Source organism: Delphinus delphis, chromosome 10, assembly GCF_949987515.2.
Source record: "Delphinus delphis chromosome 10, mDelDel1.2, whole genome shotgun sequence".
Classification (NCBI taxonomy): domain Eukaryota; kingdom Metazoa; phylum Chordata; class Mammalia; order Artiodactyla; family Delphinidae; genus Delphinus; species Delphinus delphis.
The window spans coordinates 100,411,731-100,422,421 of record NC_082692.2 but is presented as its reverse complement, the minus strand read 5'-3'; positions in this window follow the sequence as shown (position 1 = coordinate 100,422,421).

Sequence of the window (10,691 nt, the reverse complement as noted above, 5' to 3'; positions counted from 1 at the left end):
GAAGGGAGGGGTAGAGGGAGGGAAGGGAGGAAAGGAGGGAGGAAGGAAGAAAGAAAGGAAGGAAGGAAGGAGGAAGGAGGGAAGGAAGGAAGGAGGGAAAGAAAAAGCAGGTAGAGAGGGAGGGAAGGAGAAGAAAGAAAAAGTCTAACAAGTATTGGTGAGGATGTGGAGCAACTGGAACTCATACACAGCTTGGGGCAATATAAAATGGTACAACAACTTTAGAAAGAAGTTTGGCAGTATCTCTCCAAATATGCATATCCTAAAACATAATTCAATAAAGCTGTTAAGAATATGCTAACCCTGGACTTCCCTGGTGGCAGAGTGATTAAGAATCTACCTGCCATGACATGATATTATACATAGAGAATCCTAAAGATGCCACCAGAAAACTACTAGAGCTAATCAATGAATTTGGTAAAGTTGCAGGATACAAAGTTAATGCACAGAAATCTCTTGCACTGCTATACACTAAAAACGAAAGATCAGAAAGAGAAACTAAGGAAACAATCCCACTCACCATTGCAGCAAAAAGAATAAAATACCTAGGAATAAACCTACGTAAGGAGACAAAAGACCTGTACTCAGAAAACTATAAGACACTGATGAAAGAAATCAAAGATGACACAAACAGATGGAGAGATATACCATGTCCTTGGATTGGAAGAATCAATATTGTGAAAATGACTATACTACCCAAAGCAATCTACAGATTCAATGCAACCCCTATCAAATTACCAACCTCATTTTTCACAGAATTAGAACAAAAAATTTTACAACTTGTATGGAAACACAAAAGACCCTGAATATGCAAAGCAATCTTGAGAAAGAAAAATGGAGCTGAAGGAATCAGGCTGCCTGACTTCAGACTATACTACAAAGCTACAATAATCAGGACGGCATGGTACTGGCACAAAAACAGAAATACAGATCAATGGAACAGGACAGAAAGCCCAGAGATAAACCCACACACCTATGGTCACCTAATCTACAACAAAGGAGGCAAAAATATATAATGGAGAAAAGACAGTCTCTTCAATAAGTAGTGCTGGGAAAACTGGACAGCTCCATGTAAAAGAATGAAATTAGGACACTCCCTAACACCATACACAAAAATAAAACTCAAAATGGATTAGAGACCTAAATGTAAGACCGGACACTATAAAACTCTTAAAGGAAAACATAGGAAGAACACTCTTTGACATAAATCACAGCAAGACCTTTTTGATCCACCTCCTAGAGTAACGGAAATAGAAACAAAAATATAAACATATGGGACCTAATGAAACTTCAAAGCTTTTGCACAGCAAAGGAAACTATAAACAAGAAGAAAAGACAACCCTCAGAATGGGAGAATATTTTCAAACGAATCAACAGACAAAGGATTAATCTCCAAAATATATAAACAGCTCATACAGCTCAATATTAGAAAAACAAACAACCCAATGCAAAAATGGGCAGAAGACCTAAATTGACATTTCTCCAAAGACAACATACAGATGGCCAAGAAGCACATGAAAAGCTGCTCAACGTCACTAATTATTAGAGAAATGCCAATCAAAACTACATTGAGGTATCACCTCACACCAGTTAGAATGGGCATCATCAGAAAATCTACAAACAACAAATGCTGGAGAGGGTGTGGAGAAAAGAAACCCTCTTGCACTGTTGGTGGGAATGTAAATTGATACAGCCATTATGGAGAACAGTATGGAGGTTCCTTAAAAAACTAAAAATAGAATTACCATATAACACAGCAATCCCACTACTGGGCATATACCCAGAGAAAACCATAACTCAAAAAGACACACGCACCCCAATGTTCATTGCAGCACTATTTACAATAGCCAGGTCACGGAAGTAACCTAAATGCCCATCGACATTTAGGATATTTAGACGAATGGATAAAGAAGATATAGTACATATATACAATGGAATATTATCCATAAAAAGGAACGAAATTGGGTCATTTGTAGAGACGTGGATGGATCTAGAGACTGTCATACGGAGTGAAGTAAGTCAGAAAGAGAAAAACAAATATCGTATATTAACTCATATATGTGGAACCTAGAAAAATGGTACAGATGAACTGGTCTGCAGGGCAGAAATAGAGACACAGATGTAGGGAACAAACGTATGGACACCAAGGGAGAAAGTGGCAGGGGGCTGGTGGTAGTGGTGGGATGAATTGGGAGATTGGGATTGACATTTATTCACTAATATGTATAAAAAAGATAACTAATAAGAACCTGCTGTATAAAAAAATAAATAAAATAAAATTCAAAAAAAATTAATTAATTTAAAAAAAAGAATCCACCTGCCAATGCAGGAGATACGGGTTCGAGCCCTGGTCCGGGAAGGTCCCACATGCTGCGGAGCAACTAAACCCATGCACCACAACTACTGAGCCTGTGCTCTAGAGCCGGCGAGTCACAGCTACTGAAGCCCACGTGCCTAGAGCCTGTGCTCTGTAACAAAAGAAGCCACCGCAATGAGAAGCCCTCCCACCACAATGAAAAGTAGCCCCTGCTCGCCGCAACTAGAGAAAGCCCACATGCAGCAACAAAGACCCAACACAGCCAAAAATAAATAAAATAAAATAAATAAATTTATTTAAAAAAAATGCTTACCCTACGGGCTGGCAACTGCACTTGAAGGTATGCACACAACAGAAATGTGTGCATCTGGCTACCAGGAGGCAGCAGGTTCAAGAATATTCAGAGCAGCATTTTTCATAAAAGTCAAAAATTGGAAACAATCTTGAAGTCCATCAATAGTAGAATAGATGAATAAAAATGGTGGTGCAGGCACTTCCGTGGCGGTGCAGTGGTTAAGAATCTGCCTGCCAATGCAGGGGACATGGGTTCGAGCCCTGATCTGGGAAGATCCCACATGCCGCAGAGCAATTAAGCCCGTGCACCACAACTACTGAGCCTGCGCGCTAGAGCCTGTGAGCCACAACTGCTGAGCCCATGTGCCACAACTACTGAAGCCCGTGTGCCTGGAGTCTGTGCTCTGCAGCAAGAGAAGCCACCGCATTGAGAAGCCCGTGCACCACAACGAAGAGTAGCCCCGCTCACCACAACTAGAGAAAGCCCGAGCGCAGCAACAAAGACCCAGCGCAGCCAAAAATAAAATAAATAAATAAATTTATTTTTAAAAAAAGAAATGGTGGTGCATTCGTGCAATGGAATACTACTGAGCGGTGAAAAAGAACACGTTGCTGTTACACACAACACAATGGATGGAGCTCAAAAACATGGTGGTGAGGGGAAAGAGCTGGACAGAGAAGACTACACACACTGAGATTCCATTTATGTGAAGTTCAAGAACAGGCAAAAACAAACTTTGTCGTGTAGTGATATATGTTGATACAAGGGGGTAACACCATAAAGAAAACGGAGAGAATGATCATCCAAAAAGTCAGGACTGTGGGTACCTCTGGGTGGAGGAGTAAGGGAGACGCCGTTTGAGATGAACCCCAGGGAACTTCTAAGGGGCTGGCAGTGTTCTATTTCTTAACCTGGGTAGCTACAAGGGTGTTCACTTTTCTTTATCTTTATACTCCTCCTCTGTGTTATAACCAGATGTTTATTTTACAATTTTATTTATTTATTTATGGCTGCGTTGGGTCTAAGTTGCTGCGCGCAGGCTTTCTCTAGTTGCGGCGAGTGGGGGCTACTCTTCGTTGCGGTGTGCAGGTTTCTCATTGTGTTGGCTTCTCTTGTTGTGGAGCATGGACTCTAGGTGCATGGGCTTCAGTAGTTGTGGCTCACAGGCTCTAAAGTGCAGGCTCAGTAGTTGTGACACACGGGCTTAGTTGCTCCGCGGCATGTGGCATCTTCCCGGACCAGGGCTCGAACCCATATCCCCTGCACTGGCAGGCAGATACTTAACCACTGCGCCACCAGGGAAGTACCTATTTTACAATTTTAAGTTGAAGGGAAACTAAAGTGTTGCCATCCCACTCCCAGCAATGCTGATTCCTGAGGCTTGGGTTGGGGCCTGGGGACGAGCATTTTAAACATCTCCCCACCCCCCACCCCCTGGAGATTCTGATTCTCAAGGCCCTGTGGCTACACCAGGGTCTAAAGCATCCACTGAGCATGTGTTGGGATGAGGAGTCCAGAAAGCCAGCCTCCAGTTGGCAAGCTGGACCATTGCTGGTAAGAACCCAGAGAACCGCCAGCACCATGGCCGGCCCACAGCAGGTCCATTTCATGCCGGTGCCCTAAAGAATGGCCTTGTGGGCTTAACGAAGGAATTCCTACTTGTGGGTGCCACTCTGGATGCGGGTGATACTGGAAGGGAGGGCGGGACACAGCTGATGAGTCACTGAGGGGCTGGCAGAAGGGCTAGCTGCCTACTGTGTCCACTCTGGGGGCCGCGCTGGGCGACAGCCCTTTAAGGAAAACAAAAAGGATGGGGTGGAAGCAATTAAGAGGCTGTCATCAGGGAGGCAGCTGGCATCTGCTCAGGCATCTGCCGAGACTCATTCTGTCTCTTCAGAGCCCAGGTGGCAGGGGGGCGGGGTGGGGGGACGGTACCGGGGAAGCTTCAGGCCCACCCTCTGTGTGAGAGGCCGCGGAAGACAGAGCTGCATGGATGCTATGAATCCTATCAGCCACGGGTGGCGCTGGTGAGTCTCAAACCCACCCCCATCACCACCAGAGGGAGTGGGCTACCGCCCAGCAGGCCCTGAATTGCTGATCGCCTGCTAAGTGCCAGGCTCTGGGGCAATGCTGGGGATAGAGGGATGGCAGAACCAGCCAGCAGCTGTAGGGCTCAGGGCGTGAGAGGGTGTAACAGGGAGCAATGGGAGGCTTTCCTACAGAGAGGATGCTGGGCTGAGGTCCACAGGATTAGTGGGGAGTAACCAGAGAAGCCCCCACCAGCCCCCGATGCAGAGAGAACAGCGTGCACAAAGTCCTGGGATGGGAGTAAGAATGAACACCCTTGAGTGCTCCCCTGAGGCAGGCTCGACTCTGTGGCTTTCCTGCATTAACGCAGCTTATCGCGTGATGACACTCTCAGGCAAGCGCTACTATTCCCATTTTACAGATGAAGAAGCACAGAGAGGTTAGGTAACCTGCACAAGGTCACACAGCTCATAAGGAGCAGAGAATGAATTTGAACCCCCCATGCTACGCTGCCTCTCATTTGGCTGTTTTCCTGCAAGAATGGACAGGAGGCCAGTGTGGCTGGAGCCCAGAGATGGCAGAGGGAAGCAGTGAGAGGGAGGGTGGAGAGGGTGGTAAGGGTGGGCCGCATGGGAGGATGCTGACCTTGATCCTGGCAGCAGTGAGGAGTCACTGAAGACAGGAGGAAGTGGGGGTATCAGACACAGGTTTTAAAGGTGGTGTCTGGCCAGGGTAAGCCAAAGTCGAGCAACGTTGGACCATTCACAAACACCTCCTCTCTCGTTCTGCATTAACTGAGCACTTGAAGGCACCATGGTCTTTCCTACAGATGTCATGGTCTATATTGACCCCTGTTAGGTGGCAAGGACATCTTGAATACAAATGCACAAATTTTACAACTTGATGAACGCGAGGAAGCGCTTTCTGGCACAAGCCCCAAAGACCCCATTTAAGCCATTGTTTAATCCTCTACAAAGTGCAGTTAAGCCACTTCCACGGTTTCCGTTGCCGTTTTTGTTTTATTGAGGTCGATTTCACTGAAATGGAGTCTTTCCTAATTAAAATTTGCAATGAAGATTTGACTCATCAATCAGTTCCTTTGCCCACAGCACACACACCACCAATTGCAGCAACTTCTGCCACCATGGATTCCCTGTTCCAGTCGTGATTTCTGTCAATTTCAATTCTCTCGGATCAGATTTTTGCAGATCTTAATGTTGGCATGGAGATTTAAATCTTCTGTTAATTTCTAGATCAATAACTATTTTTACTGTGCACGGTTTTAGCCAATGTCAGTTTTATTTTGTGTTGGTTATTTCTACTGGTGATGTTCATGACAGATTGGATTGGAGACAAATGGTCCGTGATTCCTTCTTAGGGAATCTGTGACAAGTGGAAACATGCTTGCAAACCAGAAAAAGAAAAGGACTCTGAAGACAGAGAGAGAGGTCCAGACCCAGACAGAGACCACAGGTAGAGGCTGCCAGGAAGAGACAGAAAGACACAGAGACAGAGACAGAGACAAAGAGGGGAAGGGAGACCCGTGAAATGACAGTTTAGCTCCTGACAGCTCAGCAGAGTCCAAACCAGCAGCCCACACTGCCCTGCTTCCTCTCTAGCCCCAGTCTGAACAGCCCCACCTCCAGGCTGTGGTCCTGCCTGGGAGGCCCTTCCCTTCTTGACACTCAGCTCAGGGTTTGCTCATCCCACTTCTCAGTAAAGTTTTATCAAAGTAAGAATCAAGGTCACTCGGATTGTATCCCAGCAGGGAGGACCTCTGGGCAGATACTGACCAGCTAACAACATCCCAGGTCCAAGTAAAACCAGGTCCACGGCTTCCCTGGTGGCGCAGTGGTTAAGAACCTGCCTGCCATGCAGGGGACATGGGTTCGAGCCCTGGTCCGGGAAGATCCCACACACCGCAGAGCAACTAAGCCCGGGCACCACAACTACTGAGCCTGCGCTCTGGAGCCCGCGAACCACAACTGCTGAAGCGTGCGCACCTGGAGCCCATGCTCTGCAACAGGAGAAGCCACCGCAATGAGAAGCCCACGCACGACGACAAAGAGTAGCCCTCACTCACCGGAACTGGAGAGAGCCCGCGTGCAGCAGCGAGGCCCCGACGCAGCCAAAAATAAAATTAATTAATAATAAAAAAATTAAAAAATAATAAATAAATAAATAAAACCAGGTCCAGCCCTTGGCCTGGAGCCAGGGAAGTCCCAGCAAAAGGAGGACTGTGGATGTGGCAGAGGGAGCTTGGGCGCTGGGCCAGGCAGGCCTGGCTTTGAGTCTGTCTCTTCTCGGTTTCTAGGCCTCAGATCTCAGCTGCCTCATCTGAGAATGGGAGATAAACATCCAGCTTGCAGGGCGCATGTCAGACCTGGGCCTCATGTGAAGCACGTAACAGGCCCCTCTGGGCTGGGGAGGGCCCTTGTGCCGGGCAGACCTGGACTCTGAGATGGGCCAGGGCCAGGGCTGGTTGTGGTAGCTCTTCTCTTGCCTGCCTTCCCGATCCAGCATGAGTGGCTGTGTGGAGCTGTGTTAAAAAAGCCTCCGAGGCTGAGTCAGCAGGAAAGACTGCAGTGATCAACTGGCAATGGGCTGGGCAGTGGGGTCTTGTGTTCTCTGCTTCTCTAGTTGGTGCAATGAAAGACCAAGGGCCTAGAGATCTGAGTTTGAGTCTCAGCCACACCGTCACCTCTCTGGGCCTCCATTCTTCATCTGGGAAATGGGCATAATACTATGATTGGTCTCATGGGAACTGTTGTGAGCATTAAGTGAAATAAATGGTGTATACATAGGTGCTAATAAACATTATGAATGAAAGGGTTTTTTTCTTTCTTATTTATTGGGTGAGTCAATGATGAGGTAAGAGAGCCCTGGGCTGGACTGTCTCGCGTTGGGTGAGCCACGTCAGCTGCTTTCTCTCTCTGACCCTCGATTTCTTCATCCATAAAATGGGTCTGCTTCTTATAAGTTAAACATACACTTGGCCTGCAACCCCATAATCCCACTCCTGCATATTTAGCCAACAGAGATGGAAACATGTGTTCACACAAACCCTTTTCTATATGGGCACCTGGCAGCTTAAGTCACAGCAACCCAAGACCAGGAACCACCCAAATGCCCACGAAAAAGAGACTGAATAAAGACAGTCCTTGGATACACTCGGCAAGAAAAAGAACGAGATACTGAGACAAAGCAGCTTGTGGGGATCTCAAGACATGCTGAATGTGCAAAAACTATACACGTATGATCCCATTTCTATGAAACTCTAAAAAAGACAAATCGGGACTTCCCTGGTGGTCCAGTGGATAAGACTCCGTGCTCCCAATGCAGGGGGCCGGGGTTCGATCCCTGATTGGGGAACTAGAGCCCACATGCATGCCGCAACTAGAAGTCCACATACACAACTAAGAATCCATGTGCTGCAACTAAGACCCGGTGCAGCCTAAATAAATAAATATATTTTTTTAAAGACAAATCAAATTTATACTGATGAACAGCAAATGGGTGCTTGCCAGGGAGAGGCAGGAAAAGGAGGGGCACAAGATAGCTTTGGTGGGTGATGGGAACACTAATTATGCATGGATTGGGGCAGTGGTTATGCAGGTGTATACAACTGTCAAAACTTTCAAACTGTACACTGAAAATGAGGACATTTTACTGTATGTAAGTTATACCTCAATACAGTTAATTTTAAGAAGGTTCCCGAGACAACCTTCTTGCAAACTTTCCTGGGCCGGTCTGTGATCGGATATCACGTGACAGTGGACAGGCTGCACTTTGTCACCCTGCAACCAACTCTACAGGTGGGAAGGACTGGGGGCATTTCTTTGGGTGGTACCAGAAAAGAAGCCCAGGGTGGCGGCTGCGTTGGGATTCCCCCATGAAGGTGACAATGTCACAGCTCTCGGATCAGGCTGACATGGACTGGAATCCAGCCTCCCGCCTTCACCAACCTGCTATGCCACCTGGGGCAAAGCAGTTTCTCTTCCTGAGTCTCAATTTCTGGAACATTCCTCTGGGTCAAGGTGAACAGAGCTCCTGGCTCTGGGCTGAACACCAGACATGCAGTCAGCCCTCATCTAAACCGGGAGACCAGCACAGAGAGGGAGCACCTCCCCAGAGGCTGCCAGCTCCACAGTGGCACAGGTGGCCAGAAGCTCTTCCACACCATTCCTCTGGGCAGTGAGGCAGGCCTGTCCATCGCATGCATAATGGTCTCCTCTGCCACTAATTACCGTAATTCTCCTGTCAGTGTCACAGCATCCCCCTTTCCTCCAGCATAGCGGCTGATGGCTAAACCACCTCACGTCAGGGCACTCAGAGAGCTGCTGACCCCACCATGGGACTTCATGCCGATGCAGGAGCTGCTTCCCGAGCAGCCTGGGGGACTTCATAGGGTGAACCGCGTCCCCTGCCAGCTGGAGGACCCTGCAGGACAGAGCTGGTCTGGCCACCCCTGCACCCCAGAACCCAGAGCAGATGTGAACCAACACCTGTTAATGAGCAGGGAATGAAAACCACACGCAATTCCCAGTGGCCCCAAAAGGTTCTCCTCCCTTCTCCTTCTGCTGAGGTCATGTGGCCTCTCCTGACCTTCCCTCAGTGGTTTCTCCCAGCCTCAGGTGAGAAGGGGACAAATACATCTTTACATTGCCACATGGTGCTTATTTAAATAAGCACCTTTGTTGCTCTGTGATGGTTCACTTTATGTGTCAACTTGACTGGGCTATGGTACCCAGCCGTTTGGTCAAACCCCAGTCTAGACATTGCTGTCAAGATATTTTGTAGATGTGATTGACATTTACAATCACCTGACTCTGAGTGAAGCAGATGACCCTCCGTTATGTGGGTGGGCCTCACCCCATCAATTGAACATCTTAAAATCAAAGACCGAGGTTCCCCCCAGAAGAATTCTGCCTAAAGAGTACAGCGTAGAAACCCTGCCTGAGTCTCCAGCCTGCCTGAGCTGCCCTATGGATTTCTGTATGCCAACTCCACCATCATGTCAGCCAATTCTTTACAATAAATCGCTTTTCTGATAAATATATAAATAGATAGATCTCTTATCCATTCTGTTTCTCTGGAACTAATACACTCCGAGCCCACTCTCCTCATCCTAATGAACTGAGGCCTCCACCGTGGATGTCAGTTGTTTCTGATCATCCAACATCTAGACTCTGGCCTTCTGGTAACAACACTCTAATTTTGCTCTGGGGAGATGCCCTCCCCCACCCTCTGTCCATGCAGTTCATGGGGCTGACCTTGCCTCCAAGGCGGGCATAGCCAGGTGTAGCTGGTCAGAGCAGTTCATTCTCCAGGCCACAGTGACTGGCTGAGGAAAAGACATGTGACCCAACACTGTCCAGTGGGGGACGGCCCCAGAACTTTTGCTGGAGCCATCTGTGCATTCTTTTTCCACCGGACTGGAGAATGGTATGGGTCTGGAGCAAAGCCATCAGCACAGAGAAAGAAAGACAGGGAGTAGAGAGACAGCTCTGATGTCATCCTTTGAGCCCCTGGATTCAGCCCCTCCTGAAGCTGTTATGAGCATGTAAGTTCTCTTTCTTGCTTGTGCCAGCTGGGGTTGGGTTTCTGTCACTTATAACCCAAAGCTTCCTGCCTGATACTGCCTCCTCTGCAGGCTTAAGAGTGAGCAGGTGGCCATGGCTCAGCTGAGAGGGCCTGGTTTGTTTTGGACCCTGGTGTGTGCAAGCCTGAAGCAGAGCTGATGAGCAGAGCGGCCAAGGGAAGGCTGAGGAGGGAGGAGTGGGAAAAGAGACCCAGCACCAGGCTGCCAGGGGGACAGGCTGGGAGACAGGAGACAGCAGTTGGTGAATTTATCCCGTGTTGCTGTGGGTGTGATATACCTGCACTTCCTCTCTCCAGGGAACCTGCAGTAAAGTGACGTTTCCACTCCCACCCTCAGTGCATGATGGTCCCACTGCTCCACCTCCACACAGACACTCAGCAGTTTCAGCCTTTTCAACATGGGCCCTCTGATGGGTACCTCTCTGTGGTTTAATTCCCATTTCCCTCTGT